Source organism: Furipterus horrens, unplaced genomic scaffold, assembly GCF_987537825.1.
Source record: "Furipterus horrens unplaced genomic scaffold, mFurHor1.1.pri manual_scaffold_3, whole genome shotgun sequence".
Taxonomy (NCBI): Eukaryota; Metazoa; Chordata; class Mammalia; order Chiroptera; family Furipteridae; genus Furipterus; species Furipterus horrens.
The window spans coordinates 85,389,595-85,406,137 of record NW_028327173.1 but is presented as its reverse complement, the minus strand read 5'-3'; the positions used below and the strand labels follow the sequence as shown (position 1 = coordinate 85,406,137).

General features: G+C 43.4%; 1 long non-coding RNA gene across 1 annotated transcript; it reads left to right on the top strand.

Annotated features, from left to right (window-relative positions):
- Nucleotides 1-442: 442 nt before the first annotated feature.
- LOC150015431 (uncharacterized) lies at nt 443-10,612 on the top strand. Its single transcript, XR_016509997.1, has 2 exons — nt 443-501; nt 10,327-10,612. It is a non-coding gene; the product is annotated as an uncharacterized LOC150015431 (long non-coding RNA).
- The last annotated feature ends 5,931 nt before the right edge of the window (nt 10,613-16,543 follow it).

The following is a 16,543-nucleotide window of genomic DNA, read 5'->3' as shown; positions in this document are numbered from 1 at the left end:
TTGAGTAGGCTCCCAGCTGTAGGGAAAGAGCCAATAGGGAGGCAAAGGAGAGAGACAGAGAATGTAGGGAAAGAGCCAATAGGGAGGCAAAGGAGAGAGACAGAGAAGGAGAGGGAAGGGGGCGGGGGTGGGAGGGACAGAGAGAGAGAGAGAGAGAGAGAGAGAGAGAGAGAAAGAGAGAGAGAGAGAGAGAGAGAGAGAGAGAGAGAGATGGGTGTTGTGGTAATGTCTCCAAGGAGAGAAGAGAAAATAGCCTTGAGAAAGTCATGCATGGTGTGGGAGAGGGAATCACCTGATAGGATATCTCTTCTACTGACGTGGTAGTTGAGGGTAAGATTGAGTATGTTTGAGGGTAAGTAGGTGGTATTGATACAATCTCTATGTTATTATGAAATCATCTCCTCTCCTCTCCTTCCCTTTAAGGAATAAAAGCATGGAGCCAGGATGATTCTGTGCTTGGGGTGGTGATTCTTCTGTTGGCTTCTGGTGTAACTATCAATCGTGAGTATCCTGATCTTATGGAGACTGGGGTAATTTTCATAAAGAACATTTCTCAACCTCATGTAATTTTTGTCTGTCCCAGAAGCCCAAGTCCTGTTAAAATTCCAAAGGCTGTATTTTATCTCTTCAACTTCCCTGATGATTAATTGCATTTATAATGAAATAACAGATCTTTCAAATCAACTTGAAACCAGCAGGACTGTCAGACTATCTGCTTGAATTTTTAAATAGATCTTTAGAGGCTTTCAGTGCTGGCAATAAGCAAACTGAAAGGGGCTGGATCAATAAATAATTTATGGAGCAAATCATTTGTTCTTCATATAAATTGGTGGGAAAGTTCTCATGAATTATCACTACAGTGAGTAAAACATTTTTCTGTGTTTTATTAAAAACATTAAATAACTGAAAGCTGCACTAAAACTTTTGGGATGCATGATAGCCATATTTAGTGAACTGTGAATTAGACAGCAATATCATATCATCATTAAATTTCTTGAATTTGATGAGTTTACTGTGGCTATGTAAGAGTGTATCTTTGTTCTTCGGAAAACACTGGTATATTCAGGGGTAAGTGGGAATAATTGTATGTAACCTACTTTCAACGAATTTAGGGGCACATATACATATATAGAGATATGATATGGTATGATATGATAAAATGCATGTGGACCAACATAAAATCTGATTATCTGGGTAAAGAGTCTATAAAAGTTCTCTGTATTTTTAGCGACTTTTCTGAAACTGAAATTATCTCAAATAAAAGTTCAAAACTATGTATTTATAATACATATATCTATATTATGGCCACATATCACATATATAATACACACATATATATTTCCATATTTTGAATTTAACTTAGGTTGAGACAGCTCCAGTTGATATTTCCATGAAAAAGCTGAGATGGATGATTCTAGTTTCAGGTGCACTTGGAATCTGTAGGCTGTGTTGGGGTGGCTGCTTTCCCATATGGCAGGCCAGTAAATGCTGCAGCCTTGAGAATGACAACCTGAGTTTCTCACTGGGAGCTGAAGTTCGATTTCCTTGTTTATTGAGCTCCCCGATTATCATGGAGAGAACATGCGAGGGCTCCTGCTCTAGACACTGAGTGCAGATTGCAAGCTAAAGAGCTTATCTGAAAATTGCCAAGGACAATCTCTAGGTTATTTCTACACAAAAACTCCCATGTAAACAGGTCTTCAGAACCTTCCAGATTCAAATTAGTGAACTGATGTAACTGCAACCTAGGCCTAACTGAGCCACACCAGCCAGGGCAGTGAATTGATGTAAAAGTACTTTGACAAGTGAACAGCTCCTATTCAGGAGCCTCTGTTCTAAGGGATGATGTGAGAGTATGAGAGTAAGATGTGGAGACTCCTGTCCTGATCCTGTTCTTCCAAAGGGTTGAGACCTTCCCTCTATCTCAGCCTCTGTGGCCTTTGTTCTTATGAAGCTCTGACATGTCTGGGCTAGATTACTGATCTTTCCCCAGTTCTAAAACCTCAGAAGAGAGGATTGTGCTAACAGGAAGCTCCTTATGGGAGGAGAGGATTGTGAGGGAATCAGGCTGAAAACAAACAGAACTCATCTTTTATTTTCACTGTCCCCTGGGCGCCTTCACTTTCTACCATTTGCTTCTGGTCTCTCAAGTTTCAGAGTCTTAAAAGAAATTCCCATTGGACCTGCTTTGGGACTGAAAGATATTTTCAAAACATCAAAAATCTTGAAGGAAAAAGGCAAGTTGCTTTTCATACAGGGGTGGGCAGAAGTAGGTTTACAGTTGTTTGCATGGAAAATAATACAATAATTAATAAATAATAATACAATAATAAACATCATGTTTCGTGTACTCACAACTGTAAACCAACTTCTGCCCACCCTTGTATTTAAATTGAAATATTTTAAATGGCAAAAACAACGGAACAAAAACCAACCAAACAAACCAACCCAACCCTCCTTGACTAGAAGGCAGTATCAAGTTGAAAGCTTAATTGGATCTGAGGAAAATTTGACATTGAGGACAAGGGTTAGCCGCAGGCACAGCTGTGATGTAGGGGAGACTGTTCTTTAGGGACTTCTACCTCCTCGCAGCGCCCTGGGCCTAAGAGACCCATGGATCTCAGGCTGCCTGGCCAGAGCACCCTCTGTCAGTGCCCTGGGGTGCGGCCTGCTCTCTAGCCAGGTTTGGTAAAAAAATGTGTTAATAAAAAAAATTATTCATGACATCAGTATAAGAACAATAAGGCTGACTTTACTCCAGGGGGAACTATCACCATATGTGTAGGGACTCCTGGAACAGGGTTTTGCAGCGCGGGAGAGAGATTGTGCTTAACTCTAAAACAACAATAAAAAAATGGGAATTTATAACCACGGAGCAGAGTTGGAGGGGGGGGGTGAGTGGATGGAAAATTACTGAGTAGAACCATCAGGGATAAGGGAGGTTCTGGCTCAACCGACCTAGCAGGATTCTTGTTGAAGGCAGGTCAGGATGATCAGGCATCATCTGTAGGAAGTGGAGAATGAGGACCCCGGTCAGATATCAAGGGTGATCAGATGCAGAGGGTGAGGGATTCTGGCTTAACTGACTCAACAGGATTCTTGCTAAAGCTGGGCCATGCAGAGACAAACCCAGAGGCCCAAAAGTCAGTGCCTAGTTGAGAAGAGAGTTCAGAGGAGCCTGACTAGAGTTTGGTCAACGAGAGATTCTTTATCAGATAGCTGGTAATTGTTTACAGAGGGAGTAACGTAAATAATGTTGACTCACGAGAAGAGGTTACTTCTTAAATCCTTTCGTTCTATAAGCTCTTTGGTAATGACTAAGACTCTCTCCTTGACCAAACTTTAGTCAGGCTCCTCTGAGCCCTCTTTTCAAATAAGCCTTGAAATTGGCTCCCTTGCTGTCTTTGACCTGCCCAACACAATCTTAGCAAAGCATCTTGATAAGTAAATTTAGCAAGAATTCCCCTGTTCTTGATGTGCCCTCTTAGTAATAGTCCATTTCCTGAACCCCGCCTCACTCTGCGTCTTGGCTATGAATCCCTACTTGCCCTTGCTGTCTTCAGAGTTGAGCCCAATCTCTCTCCCCGATTGCAACAGTCTTGAATAAAGTCTTCATTACCAAGTATCAGAACCATTTTTCCTTAACAGTACCCATTAGATCCCAGGCCTTATTTTTGTAGAGGTAAAAAGACTGATCCTGGCCTGGATGCAAGTGCTTATGGATCTAACAGGGAGAGGGAGTGTGTTGGGGAAAGAAGGCATGCAGGCAAATAAATGACAAGGACTGTAAGGGTAGTAGGAGTCAGTTGCTATGAGAATCTGCAAGACAGAACAACCGAATCTGGGTACATAAAATTTAAGCTATGTGCTAAAGAATGAGTAGAATTTTGCCAGGTAGAGAAATAGAAGAAAAAACACTCCAGGAAGAGAGGTTTAAATAGTGACCCTCCATGTCCTGGCCCAGACTAGTGATTGTGCTAGAAGGATTGCCAGGTAACTGAGGTATCCCTCCAGTCTATGTGGTGCACAATGGCTGTGCCCACTGACGGCAATCTGATCTCTGCAGGGTACCTGGAATCCCTGTCCCAAGGAAAACTCATTTAAGCAACTCACATGCAGCAGCACTCCGCCTTTGCTATTGTAAAAGGATTTTCTAAAACTGAACGTTGGCCCTTTGTCTTTAAATGTCAAAAGAACCTTTCTATCTTTACAAACAAAATATTTCTTTTGGTTCTTCTTAAAGTTACTGGTAAGAGCAAAGTGGGTAAAATAGGGAAAGAAGAAGGAGAAAAGAAACCTTGGCCCCAGTGCCTGGAAAACGACTCCCTGTGGGTAGAAAATGCTTCAGTCCTTTCTCCTAGGCAAGACTTCAAGCTAGGAAATCATGCAAACAGGGCATGGAAAATCCCAGCAAAATATTTTTAGCTGGTTGACCTTTTAGTAAGAGTAGTATCTCCTTTAAAAGGAAACATTATCAAAAGAATGTGATATTAATACTTGGAAAGGAGGCAGGAGGGGAGATAAGCCAAGGTGGCGGTGTAGACTTTTGGGGCTTGGGCGCCCCTAGCAGCTCATCTTTCTGAGCTGGCTGGTACCAGAACTTTGCTCCTGCATCTGGTATAACTATATCCCTTGTCTATTGAGATGTGTCTGTAGAACCATTTCTTGATTCTCCAAGTGTTCCCAAACAGCTCCCTTCTTCCTTCCCTCCTTTCTTCCTTCTCATTTTTCTTACTGCATCCAGGAAAAAGCAGCACCTGAAAGGTGAAGAGCACAGACTTGGCCTGAATCTGAGTCTGGACTCTGCTGCTTACTCTGTGAGTGACCGTGGGCAAGTTATTTAAATTCTCTGGACCTCAGTTTCCTCTTCTGTGAAATGGGAATAATAATAATACCTATTTCACAGGGCAGTTGGGATGATTAAATGAGAGCCCATATAACATGTTCAATAAAACTGAATTATCAAGAAGAGAGGAAGATCAAAGAGAAACCTGCTGTCTGCCTGAGGGGAGCTGGCTATAGGATAAACCAGCTGGTGAGGACGCCCCCTTTATACTTCCCTTGAGTTTCATACTTTCTGGTTTCATTCCAATACTCCTTGACTTTATTCTGTTGTACTTGGGTGGATTGCTCTGCCAGAATGCTCTGAGTTAACCCCACTCTGTGTTCTGTAATATTCTCTGAAAATAAGTTCTTCCTGAAAATGTTCCACTGCCCTCCAAATAGCCAACTCCAAGTAAAATTATGGAGTATGCAGGGTTTTGTTTTTGTTTGTTTGTTTCTCTCTAGCTCTTCTTTCCATAAACTTCTCATCTCTATTTCCTCCCCCTGCCTTCTGCCCCTAAAATCCCAAGTACCCGTGGGTCTTATCTAGAAGTCTTAATGCAGCAGTCTGTCCAGTTCTACTATCTTCTTTATTTTCCAAAGTGGCCTGGCCCGTGACCTTCCACCACTCTCATTTCCTGGGATAGCTGATATCAGCTAATTTTTAGGAATAAGAATAGGGCTAAGCCAATCCATAGGTGACCACAGTGAGTGGCCTCCTTCTTTACTATGCTTCTCTTCTCATTTTGGTGTCAATGGCACATCTCTAATAGTGAAGTAGGTAGCAGTTCCAAAGCAATAAAAAACTTCACATACACACTTAATTGTACCTGTCGTGCAGGGAGTTCCCCGCTCTTCCTTGCTATTAGGTGGGCTCCAGCCATGACCGAGGTCATGACTCCCAAGAGAATCATGTTGGATGGTGGAATAGGCTACTGGGTTACAGCCCAGACAGGTCACAAAGCAGAGGTGGGGGAGTGGGCTGGCCATTCCTGCGTGAGGCAATCTGGTTGTCAGAGCTCTTCTACTAGCCTGACTTTGCTGCTTGGAACAATGCTTGGAATCAGTACAAAGTCTTTTCCTTTTCTCGGAAAGTCCTGTTGGACTCACTCTCCCCTGAACACTAAAGGTTGGATTATTGGAGAGCAATCTGCCTCCAGGGCCTGTGTGCTGTTATTTTAAGGGCTCCGTAGGCTCCAGACCTCCTGTGAATATTAACAATCTTTCTTATTTAACCAGCGAGGGATTTCTAAACATGTTCTCTACTGCCAAGACCCAGCCGCACGTCTGCTGCCCCTGCAACCTGACCCCCTCGCTCATCAAATGACTTTCGTTCATTCCAGAGGCGAGGTCCCTCAACTTCTCTCACCCATTTGCTAGCTTTACCTGTCCTTTCCTCCTTCCTCCCTCCTCTTTTAGGGAACCCTATATTCTGCATCTTCTCAAAGGCTAATGCGCTTTGTCTCCGACCTTGACTTTAAGTCTACCTACAAACTCCACTGACCTGTGCCATCACTGTGCCTTCTCTTGCTTGTATTGTGACTCTCTCCCTTTGGGTTATGAATAGTCTCAGATCTCTATAGTCTCCATGAGTGGAAAAATATATCTTAGCCCTCTTCTTCATTTAAGCTGCCAGCAACATCTTTCTCTTCCCTACTTGTGGCATCTCCACTCACAGCCCCTTCTTGACAGGTTTCATACTCATTCTCTCACTCTGACTTCTCCCACCACAGGGTTCCCTCCTTCTTTCCTTCCTTCCTTCATTCCTTATTTTCTCCTTCTCTCCCTCCCTCACCTACATTCCTCTCATCTATTCTATAGGTATTTATCGAGTATCTTCTGTGGGCCAGCTATTGTAGAACAAAATTACGATAGCAATTACAATAAAAGGTGGCAAGTGCTTTGATGTGGGAGGCACAGAATATTATGGGAACACCTAGCAGGAACACCTAAATCAGAAGTAGCATTTAGGAGCAGATCTGAGCAGGGGGGAGGAAGAAGAGGAGGAGTTGTTGTTTTTAGAGAACTGAAGGGTGGGGAGGATGTTCTTAGATCTAGAGGACCAAGACTATGGAGCCTGGTGCATTTCTGCCTCCTTGTCATCTCTCATTTGTTCTTGTTATCAGATCTTCACCTTATTTATGTGACAGACACTTGGACAGTTTTCAAAATGCAGTTATTATTTCTTCCAACCCCTTTTATGCTGCCATCTCAGGAAGTCACGTCAACACCTTTTCCCCATGTTCACACATCATATCTGACTCTTGTTTGCTCACCTTTCACACTGGTTTTACCTCTCCAACATCTTTTCCACCCTTCTCCTCTGCCACTCGATTAAAAATTCCTTTGTTCTTCTAGCCCTTCTTTCTCAACTAAGATATCCAGTCTCTTTCTCATTCAATGAACCCACGGGATTCTACTTACAGGTATTTTCCATTTTGAATCATATTACCCTCTTACTTTAAAACTGTCAATTCACTATAAAGTAATGTACCCAATTCTGATGTCATGCATTTCTATCATTTAACTCAACCAATTTCTTCAACGTTTTTTCTTCACGGTTCATTCCCAGTGTTCAGTACAGGCAATGTCAAGTGACTGCCATGATGGGGTCAGGCATGCACTCTGCTTTCCCACCTTCAGGATTTATACAAACAATTCCCCCTCCTAAGATAGCCTTTTTTTGCATGGTCTTTTAAAAAATGTTTTGATAAAATACATATAACATAAAATTTACCTCCATAACCGTTTGTAAATGTTCAGTTAAGTGGCATTAAATACACACACATTGCTGTACAACTATTATCACCATCCATTTCCAGAACTTTTCATCTTCCTCCAACTGAAAATCTATACCCATTGAGCACTACTTCCCATTTCTCCCTCCTCCATCCCCTGGAAACCACCATTCTATTCTCTGCTTCTATGAATTTGTCTCTTCTAGGTGTCTCATATAAGTGGAATCGTTCAGTATTTGTCCTTTTGTGACTGGCTTATTTCACTTAGCATAATATTCTCAAGGTTCATTGATGTTATAGCATATGTCAGAATTTCTTTCCTTCTTATGGCTGAATAATATTCCATTGTATGTATATACCACATTTTGTTCATTCATTCATTCTTGATGGACAGTTGGGTTGATTCTAGATTTTGGCTATGGTGAATAGTGCTATTATAAACATGAGGGTACAAATATCTGTTGCAGTTCCTGCTTTCAATTTTTTCTGTTCGATTTGTGCCCAGAATTAGAATTACTGGATCATATAGACTTTAATGTTTATTTTTTTTAGGAAATGCCATATTGTTTTCCACAGTAACTATAACATTTTACATTCCTAACAACAGTGCAGACGGTTCCAATTTCACAACTTCACCAACACTTCATCTTGTCTTTTTTTTTCTTTTCATTCTTTTTTTTTTTCAGATTTAATGTGTTTTATTGATTAAAATATTACATTTGTGCCAATTTCCCTTCCCTCTGCTCCCCTCCACCCGGTGGCCCCCCTCCCTCCAGTTGTCCCCCCCTTTTAGATTATGTCCATTAGTTGTGCATACAGTTCCTCCCAACCTCTCTCCGTCTATTCCATTCCCTCCTACCTTGATCCCCAACTCCTATATCATTTCCCTCCCTTTCCCCATCCCCCCTCCCTGTTGACCTCCCCCCAATATGCTTCCCGTACCCACAGTTCCTCTTCCACTCTCGTTGCCTATTTAGTTTGCCTTTGTTTCATCTCCCTAGCTTCTGTTTTTTTTTTTAAACCAGTCCCTTTAACATCTCATATAACAGTGGTTTGGATCTAATGAACTCTTTCAGTTTTATTTTGTCCTGGAAACACTTTCTCTGTCCTTCTATTCTGAATGACAATTTCGCTGGGTAGAGTATTCGTGGTTGTAGGTTTTGGATTTTCATTACTTTGAATATTTCTTGCCAGTCTCTTCTTGCCTGTAGGGTTTCCCTTGAGAAGTCAGCTGATAGTCTAATTGGGACCCCTTTGTACATAATTCTTTTCTTCTCTCTTGCTGCTTTTAAGATTCTCTCTTTATCTTTAACTTTTGACATTTTGATTATAATGTGTCTTGGAGTGGTTCTCCCTGGGTCCAGTCTCTTGGGAACTCTCCTTGCTTCCTGGACCTGCAAGTCTATTCCCTTCCCCAAGTCTGGGAAGTTCTCCTTTATTATATTTTCACTCAATTTTTCAAGTTCTAGTTCATCTTCCTCATTCTCTGGCAAACCAATGATTCTTATGTTGGGCCTTTTATAGCTGTCCCAGAGGTTTCTGATCCTTTCATTGTTGCTTCCCATTTCCTCTCGCTGCATTGGTTGACTGCTTGTTCCTTCTCCATATTCCAGTTTGTTGAAATGAACTCTGGATTTTATTTCCTTTCCTTCTGTCTCGTATGCGGTTTTGTTCCTTTCGTTATGAAAGTTTTTCGCTTCTTTCATATCTTTTTCCTGCTCTTTTGTGAATTCTGTAAGCCATCTGTTAACAATGGCCCAGAACTGAGCCTCTGACAGGTTTCTTATCTGTTCATCTGTCAGGTTCTCTATCTGCTGTCTGGTGAGTTGTGTCACCAGGATTTCTATAGTTGTCTGCCTCATTTTGACAGATGCGTTTTGTTTTCTTGGGCCGGCTGTCGGGGGCGGTGCCTGTGTACGCGTCATAAGTCAGCGACCGGCGCCTGTCCGCGACCTATTTCGCAGCCCTGTGGTGCTTTCTTTGGGGGCGGGGGTCCAAGATGGATTCACACAGTTATTCAGCTAGGAGACCGGGATCCGTCCTCCCGCCCCCCTGGGCCTCACTGTTCAAGGCGATGTGGCGGCCGCTCTCCCCAGCGCCGGGGTCGCGCACCGCCAGGGGCTTGACGGATCCGGGATTCCGCCCGCCGTTGTCCAGGTGCGACCGCAAACAGCACTGCCCTCTTTAACTCTTACCTGCCCAAATGGCACTGCTGGTTTATAACTTCATATGTTGGACTTCCGTGTAGTTTTATTTTCTGGGATTTCTAGTTATCCTTTGTTTTGAAGTAGTTGTATTCCTCTCTAGTTGTAGAGGGAGACCTAGCGTGTCCGTCTAAGCCTCCATCTTGGCCGGAAGTCCCCCTCTTTTCATTCTTATAGTAGCTATCCTCATGGGTGTGAGGTGGTCCCACTGTCTCCTTTTGAAACTTTCATACTCTTTTAAAATTAGTAGATGGTTTTGGTATGTTTGTCACATAATGATAAAAATAAGACATACTCATTAGAACTAATTTTAAGTTTCCTTAAAAAAAAAAAAAAAGAAGGAAAACAACTGGGCACAGAAGTGGTTATAACATTACTATGCCTCTTTCCCTAAACCTCTACCTACACCCAAACTCCTCTGATGCTTGCGCTCATCTTCCCCACCAGCTGCACCCCTAGAAGTAGGGATGAGGTTAATGGGCGTGCACCAGCCTGATTGTTTATAGTGTATCCATTGCCACTGGTTATTGCTTGTACCTTACTGAGTTTTTATAATTTAGAATATCAGTCCTGCCTGGGAGTCCATCCTGCTGGAAAGAATAAGAGAAGAGACATCTGGTGCCGCAACCATGAACCAGGGAAGACCACCCTGATGGACTTTTTACTTGGCTCACTCAGTGCTAACCCCTTCAAGACCCTGCCCACAAGGCCTAGGTGGAAGAAGCCTGCCTCCCAACTCTCTTCTCACTTCCCCCATCCAAAGGAAGTCACTTCCTTCTTTGTACTCCCAAAGCACTATTTGGGTCTGCAATTATACATTTTGTTATTATTAAACACTCTGACCTTTATTATAGTTATGTGCATGCATTTATCTTCATCCTTGGAACTGTTGGTTCTTCACTATCTTTGATGATGGCTAGGATGCAGGCATAAGATATGCATAAATGTTAGCAAATCTAACTGCATGGAGATTACTGCTATGGGAGGCACTGGCAACTGCATCACTGCTCCCACCTAAATGAACACATGCATTGTGTTGAGCTATCCCTGAGACATCTGTGCAAGTTCTGGCCCTTTTTCAATGCAGAAGAGGCTAACTGGGACCCTGAATCTGGACTTGAGTTTTAGAAATGACACCAAGGGCTGCTTCTTAGGGTCTCTCTGCCACCAGAGTCACTTCCTGGAACTGGACCTTTCTGCCAAGGAGATCCGGGAGGAAAAACACTATGTCAGGGAAGGAAATGGTGACAGGGAATCTGGTTTCCTTCTGAGATTATTCCCATCAAGCCCCATCCTCAAGGCCTCCCTGAAGATGAAGCCCAACAATCCTGGTTGGAATTCAAAGCCCCACGGTTCCAGCTTATGACCGCACACCCACAGTCACACATGTGTTATGAGCACCCCGGCCTTGAGTTCCTCAAATCCTGGGCTCTCCATCCAAGCAGGAAGTTGTCTGAGAGACACACAGATAAAGGACATTACTCCAGAATCCTACTCTAGAGAGCTGGGCCAGAGCACATATGAGCTAATTAGGATTGCAGAGCATCGAGTGACAGAGGAAAGTAAAAGAATAACCCAGAATTCACCATCCTGAATGGCAGCGGCCAGGAAAATGACTTGTAATATATTGTGGGAGAACTGAATGCATATGATATTCTATCTGGAGTTGGACAGACTGCATAAGCTAGCTGATGGCTCAGCTTCAGGACGTCACCTAGTTGGTAGGGGACCAACCATGCAGTTGAGATCAGTCTTGCCCACAGGGTAGCCGTGACAGAGAATATTTTATTTGCAGGGGAGAATTTAGCCCCTAGAAAAAGCAATAAAAGCAAGATGACTTAAGTTAGCTGAGAAAGTGCAAAAGAGGGGAAGGAGATGTGGAAAGGGAGAGGACAGATGACTCAGATTCTGTGCTTTAGCTTCATTTGGTTTTTGTTGTGGTTAGAGACAGCTCAAGGCGGGAGAACCCCAGCCTCTTTCATGATTACACTCCCTAAACTTTTCCTTGCCTTTAAAAATGTTGTCATGCCCTTATGTCTCTTTAGAAGGCTGTGTGGAAGAATATAAGAATAAAAACCCAGGCTGCCTCTGAGCTTAAAGCAACTTTTATCAGCTTTCAGAAGCTTCTTTTCTGAATAACTTGTTAATCATCTTTAATTTAGAAACTTGGAATGGAGAATATAACTACGAAGGACTCATCTGATAGGACTTCTTGGACACTGGGAAAGATACACACAATCCCCCACTCCACCCAAGAACCCCGGGGCTGACCTCCAGGGGTCTCATGTAGAGCCTTCCAGTAAAGTATCAGCTCCTTTCCTTGGCCTGGTTGCCAGGAGGGTGTACATGGAGCCCTGGAAAAAGGAGAAAACAGGATTGCAATACCACTTGTTTCTCCTAACACCCTCCTCTTTTCCCACTCGAGGTGGCACACTCAAGGGCACCATTTGTCCTCATACAAAGGAAAAAATAGCTCTGTTGTGAGTTCCCTGTGTGCCTGACTTGATTACCTGACATGTGGATGGTTTGTTTTCTAGGATGCCTAGAGCTGTACACACTCCTTCCTGGGGCGATGCTTTCTATAGACATAAACAGCGAATGAGGCTGCAGAGAAGAAGACTGTAGCTGCCTTTTCTTTCTCTGGGGCTATATTCCTACAGAGATAAATATACAGAAAAACAGACAGGTTAGAAAGGAGGAAGAGCAACCTGTCAGGATGAGGACTCCAAAGAGAACAAAGGGGTTACCCTACGTAAGCAGATGCTGAAAATAGAATATAAAGCTTTCAGGACTGGGGAAATAGTGGAGGCCTCCTGGGGAACAAACTGCAAAGAAGTCCCGACTACCTTCCCCCACCCCCCAGCCCTGGATAGAGTGGTGTGAAACTGAAACTTGAAAATCTACATTGTGTCATGCCACTGCACAGCCACAGAGAAGCCCTGCCTTCCGGTGTTTTCTCTGAGCAAGGCACCCTGGCCTTGGGCAAACGCTTAATTAGAAGCTGGCCCGTGTTTAGTGCAGTGTAACTGTGGCGAGTGGGAGAGCAGGGCAGGTCTTTGGAATGAGCTGTGGTAATAGGTCAAAGAGGAAGATGGCTGTAGAGCTATGACAGAGTGCATGTTTCTAAAACAAAGGGTGGTACGATAATTTTACATTTCATACTCTTTCTAAAAAGCAGATGCTCTTCTCCACCCCCTTCAATTTTTTGGCAAGCTTACTAGAATCCAGTGAACCGAGTCAAGGCTGTCTAGCCCTTATCTAGTGCAGTGTCTTTATTTCTTTGCAGATAAGCAGCTAATGTAAACCACACTGAAGAAAGGTCATTTCTCGTTTTAGACTCTGTTTCAATGGGTAGTTAACCTTTGAGTCAACCAGCTTTGTTCCTACATTCGGTTTCCTCCCCCCTTGATAGGCACTCTCATTTAACCTCCTGCAACAGGGTACATCTTGTTTACAGGCCACGGACTGGTTTACGATCCAATTGGCTACCCGCCCTCTCCTGACAGCGCCAGCCTGCTGTACCGTGTGGAGAGCAGTTGCTGTGAGTGCAGAGGTCAAATAAAAAAATTAAGGAAAGGAAGCTGCCCTTTAAGAAACCTCAGCTTTCTGGTTAAAATAATATAAAAGCATTGTGCCTGGTAGGAGGGTCTTTGGGCTTTGCTATTCACCTACCCAAACAAAAGCCCTCTGTGAGATTCAAGCCCAGTATCTCTCTATCTGTGCCAGAGTTGGATACCAGGATTGGTTCCCTCGCCAGGGTATAATGTTTTAACTTCTGGACCCCTGTTATCTACCTGCCTCTACTTAATGTGTATTTTCAAGGTGAAAAGTGCCCCCACCAGGAAGTAAGTCTGCCTCATTCTGAGTTTGCCTTCGAAAGCCATAACTGACCCTCCTTTTCAAACGTGATTCCAAATTTCATTCCAAGCTGACTAAAATAGATTTGTATTGACATTTGTTGCTGTTGGTGAGGATGGGGATTTATGACTACATTAATAGTGGCTCTTTTTTAAGATGACTGTCTTAAAGACATGAACTATACAGCATATTCTGCCCCACCCAACTATGTCAAAAGAGGCCTCCCCATGTGTCTTTGTGACAGAAAGAAATCCACATTCACAATTCCACAGAGGAACATTTTATTTAGAGAACCCAAAAGTACTTTAAGGATCTCACTAGCCTTATTAAAAGAGACAATGTGCAGAATGGAGAGAAGGGAGACTAGTTTGCCTCAGCAATGGGCCGGGCAGGTGGGTAAGTGGAATGAAGATTTAGCAAATGGGATGGAATTTAAGGTCTTAGCTCCAAAGACATTCTGCCTTGCTTCTCATGGACCCAATCTCATAAACCTGGCTGCAGCTCTTGAGTCTCATGGCTCTACCAAGGCCTTCATTCCTACATTACCGTCTATAGAGGGAGCTGCAAAATGAGTTGTGTTGATTTTAGAAATAACCTGAGTGTTGCCAGGAAAAGGTTTGATAAAGCTCTGCAAGAATTAAAGTGCATCTGGTAGAAACCAGTGCAAGTGAGCAGAGCAAAGCCAGCCCCAGCCTACCCCCACCTCCCTGGCCCGGGCTGTACAGCTTGGTTTTTCACCTCCACCTCACCCTTGCCATCTCTCCTTGATCCAGAGTCCCAGGCCCTTTCATACCAACCAGTGTCACCAGCCTTGTCAGGAGGTTTGATGTTGTGTGAAATCCTGCCCCAGGAAATGGACTGAAAAAGACAAAAAATCTCAGTAAAAGAGAGCCTGGGAAGCTTAGAAAGAGACTTTCCGTGTAGTGTGTGTCCCACAAGCAGGCAAAATAGAAACCCTGTTCCCTCTGGATAACTGGCTTTAAAGATGTCTGAGAATGGAGACATCTCAGAGGCATTCTCAGGAGCCCATCTGTGTTTTTTTCCAGGTAGGCTAGGTTCTTCCATTGGTCCTATTGAAATCTGTATTTTTTATTCTGCATCCACCCCAATACCTCTTTTGTCAAATCTTAATTACAGGTTTTTGAGTTTGAGCCTCCATCCTCCAGAAAGTAACTCCTACCCCCAATCCCAATCCAACCTTCCATTTAGATCCACAATGACCAGATGTTCATTGGTGCTGTGTAAATAACTGATCCCTCTGAATGTTGGAAATGAGGTAGATGTCTTCATTCATTCATTCATTCACTCAAAAGTTAATTTTGAGTGTGTAGCACATGTCAGTCACTGTTCTGTATACTTGGGATATACAAAGAAACAAAAAATAATTGTTGCCTTGACTTCTGGCCAAGATGGAGGCATAGACCAACATGCCCTGTCTCCCTCCACAACTAAGAAGGACTACAGCCACCGCAAAACCAAAAATAACCAGAAGTTCCAGAAAATAAAGCTACATGGAAGTCCAACGTATGAAGTCATAAACAAGTGGTGCTTGTCTAGACAGGTAGGAAGGGCGAAATCGCAGCTGAAAGATTGAACTGTGCTGGAGGCGGCAGCCACAGCAGCAGACAGCGGGACCTGGTAAGCAGACACCCGTATTTGGGGGGGAGGAGAGAAGCGCCTGGGAGCCAGCCCTGGCTGCAGAACAGACCCGTCAGCTCATGATTCCAAAGCCAGAGAAGGCGACCCCATTGTCTCGGACTGTGAGGCCCGGAGGGTGTGGGGATGAAGGAGGAGGTTCCGGGTCTCTCAGCAGAGAGTAACATCAGGAATCCATCTTGGACCCCTATCCTAACGCAAAGCGCCACAGGGTGGTGAGAAAGGTCTCCAGGTTGTGAAGAGCACACGGGGCTCCGCCCAATACAGCGTAGGAGGTGTGACAGCACCCCGCCCAAGAAGGAAAGATAAACAAAACAGTCAGAAGGGCAGAATTAATGATTGAAATACCAATCACACAACTAACGAAAAAACAAATAAAGGCCTCAACCGATGAACAAATAGCGAATCTTTCTGAGGCTCAGTTCAGAGCTATAGTCATAAGGCAGCTTACAGACCTAACAGCGGGGCTGAATCAAGACAGGGAAGAAATGAAGGATAGTCCTGCGGAAATGAACAAAAATACATACCAGACAAGTGGTAAGGAAGGGAAAGCCAGGGATCAAATCAACAAATTGGAACATAGGAAGGGAACAGTCAACCAGTGCAGAAAGAGGAAACAAAAAGTGAGGAATATGAGGAGAGGCTCAGAAACCTCTGGGACATCTATAAGCGAACAAACATTCAAATTATAGGCTTGCGAGAGGGTGAAGAAGAAGAACTAGGAATTGAAAAATTATGTGAAAAAATAATGAAGCAGAACTTCCTTAACTTGGGGAAGGAAATGAACTTACAGGTCCAGGAAGCAAAGAGAGTTCCAAATAGGCTGGACCCAGGGAGGACCACGCCAAGACACATTATAATCAAAATGTCAAAAGTTAAAGATAAAGAGAGAATCTTAAAAGCAACAAGAGAAAGGAGAAGACTTATGTACAAAGGGGTCCCAATTAGACTATCAGCGGATTTCTCAAAAGAGACTCTACAGGCAAGAAGGGACTGGCAAGAAATATTCAAAGTAATAAAAAGCCAAAACCTACAACCATGATTACTCTATTCAGCGAAGCTGTCATTCAGGATAGAAGGGCAGAGAAAGTGTTTCCAGGACAAAGTAAAACTGAAGGAGTTTGTTAGATCCAAACCACTGTTCAATGAAATGTTAAAGGGACTTGTTTAGAAGAAGGAGGATCAAAACTATGAACATTAAAATGAAAATTATCACAACAATCAACAACGGAAGCTAGGGAATTGAAACAAAGGCAAACTAAG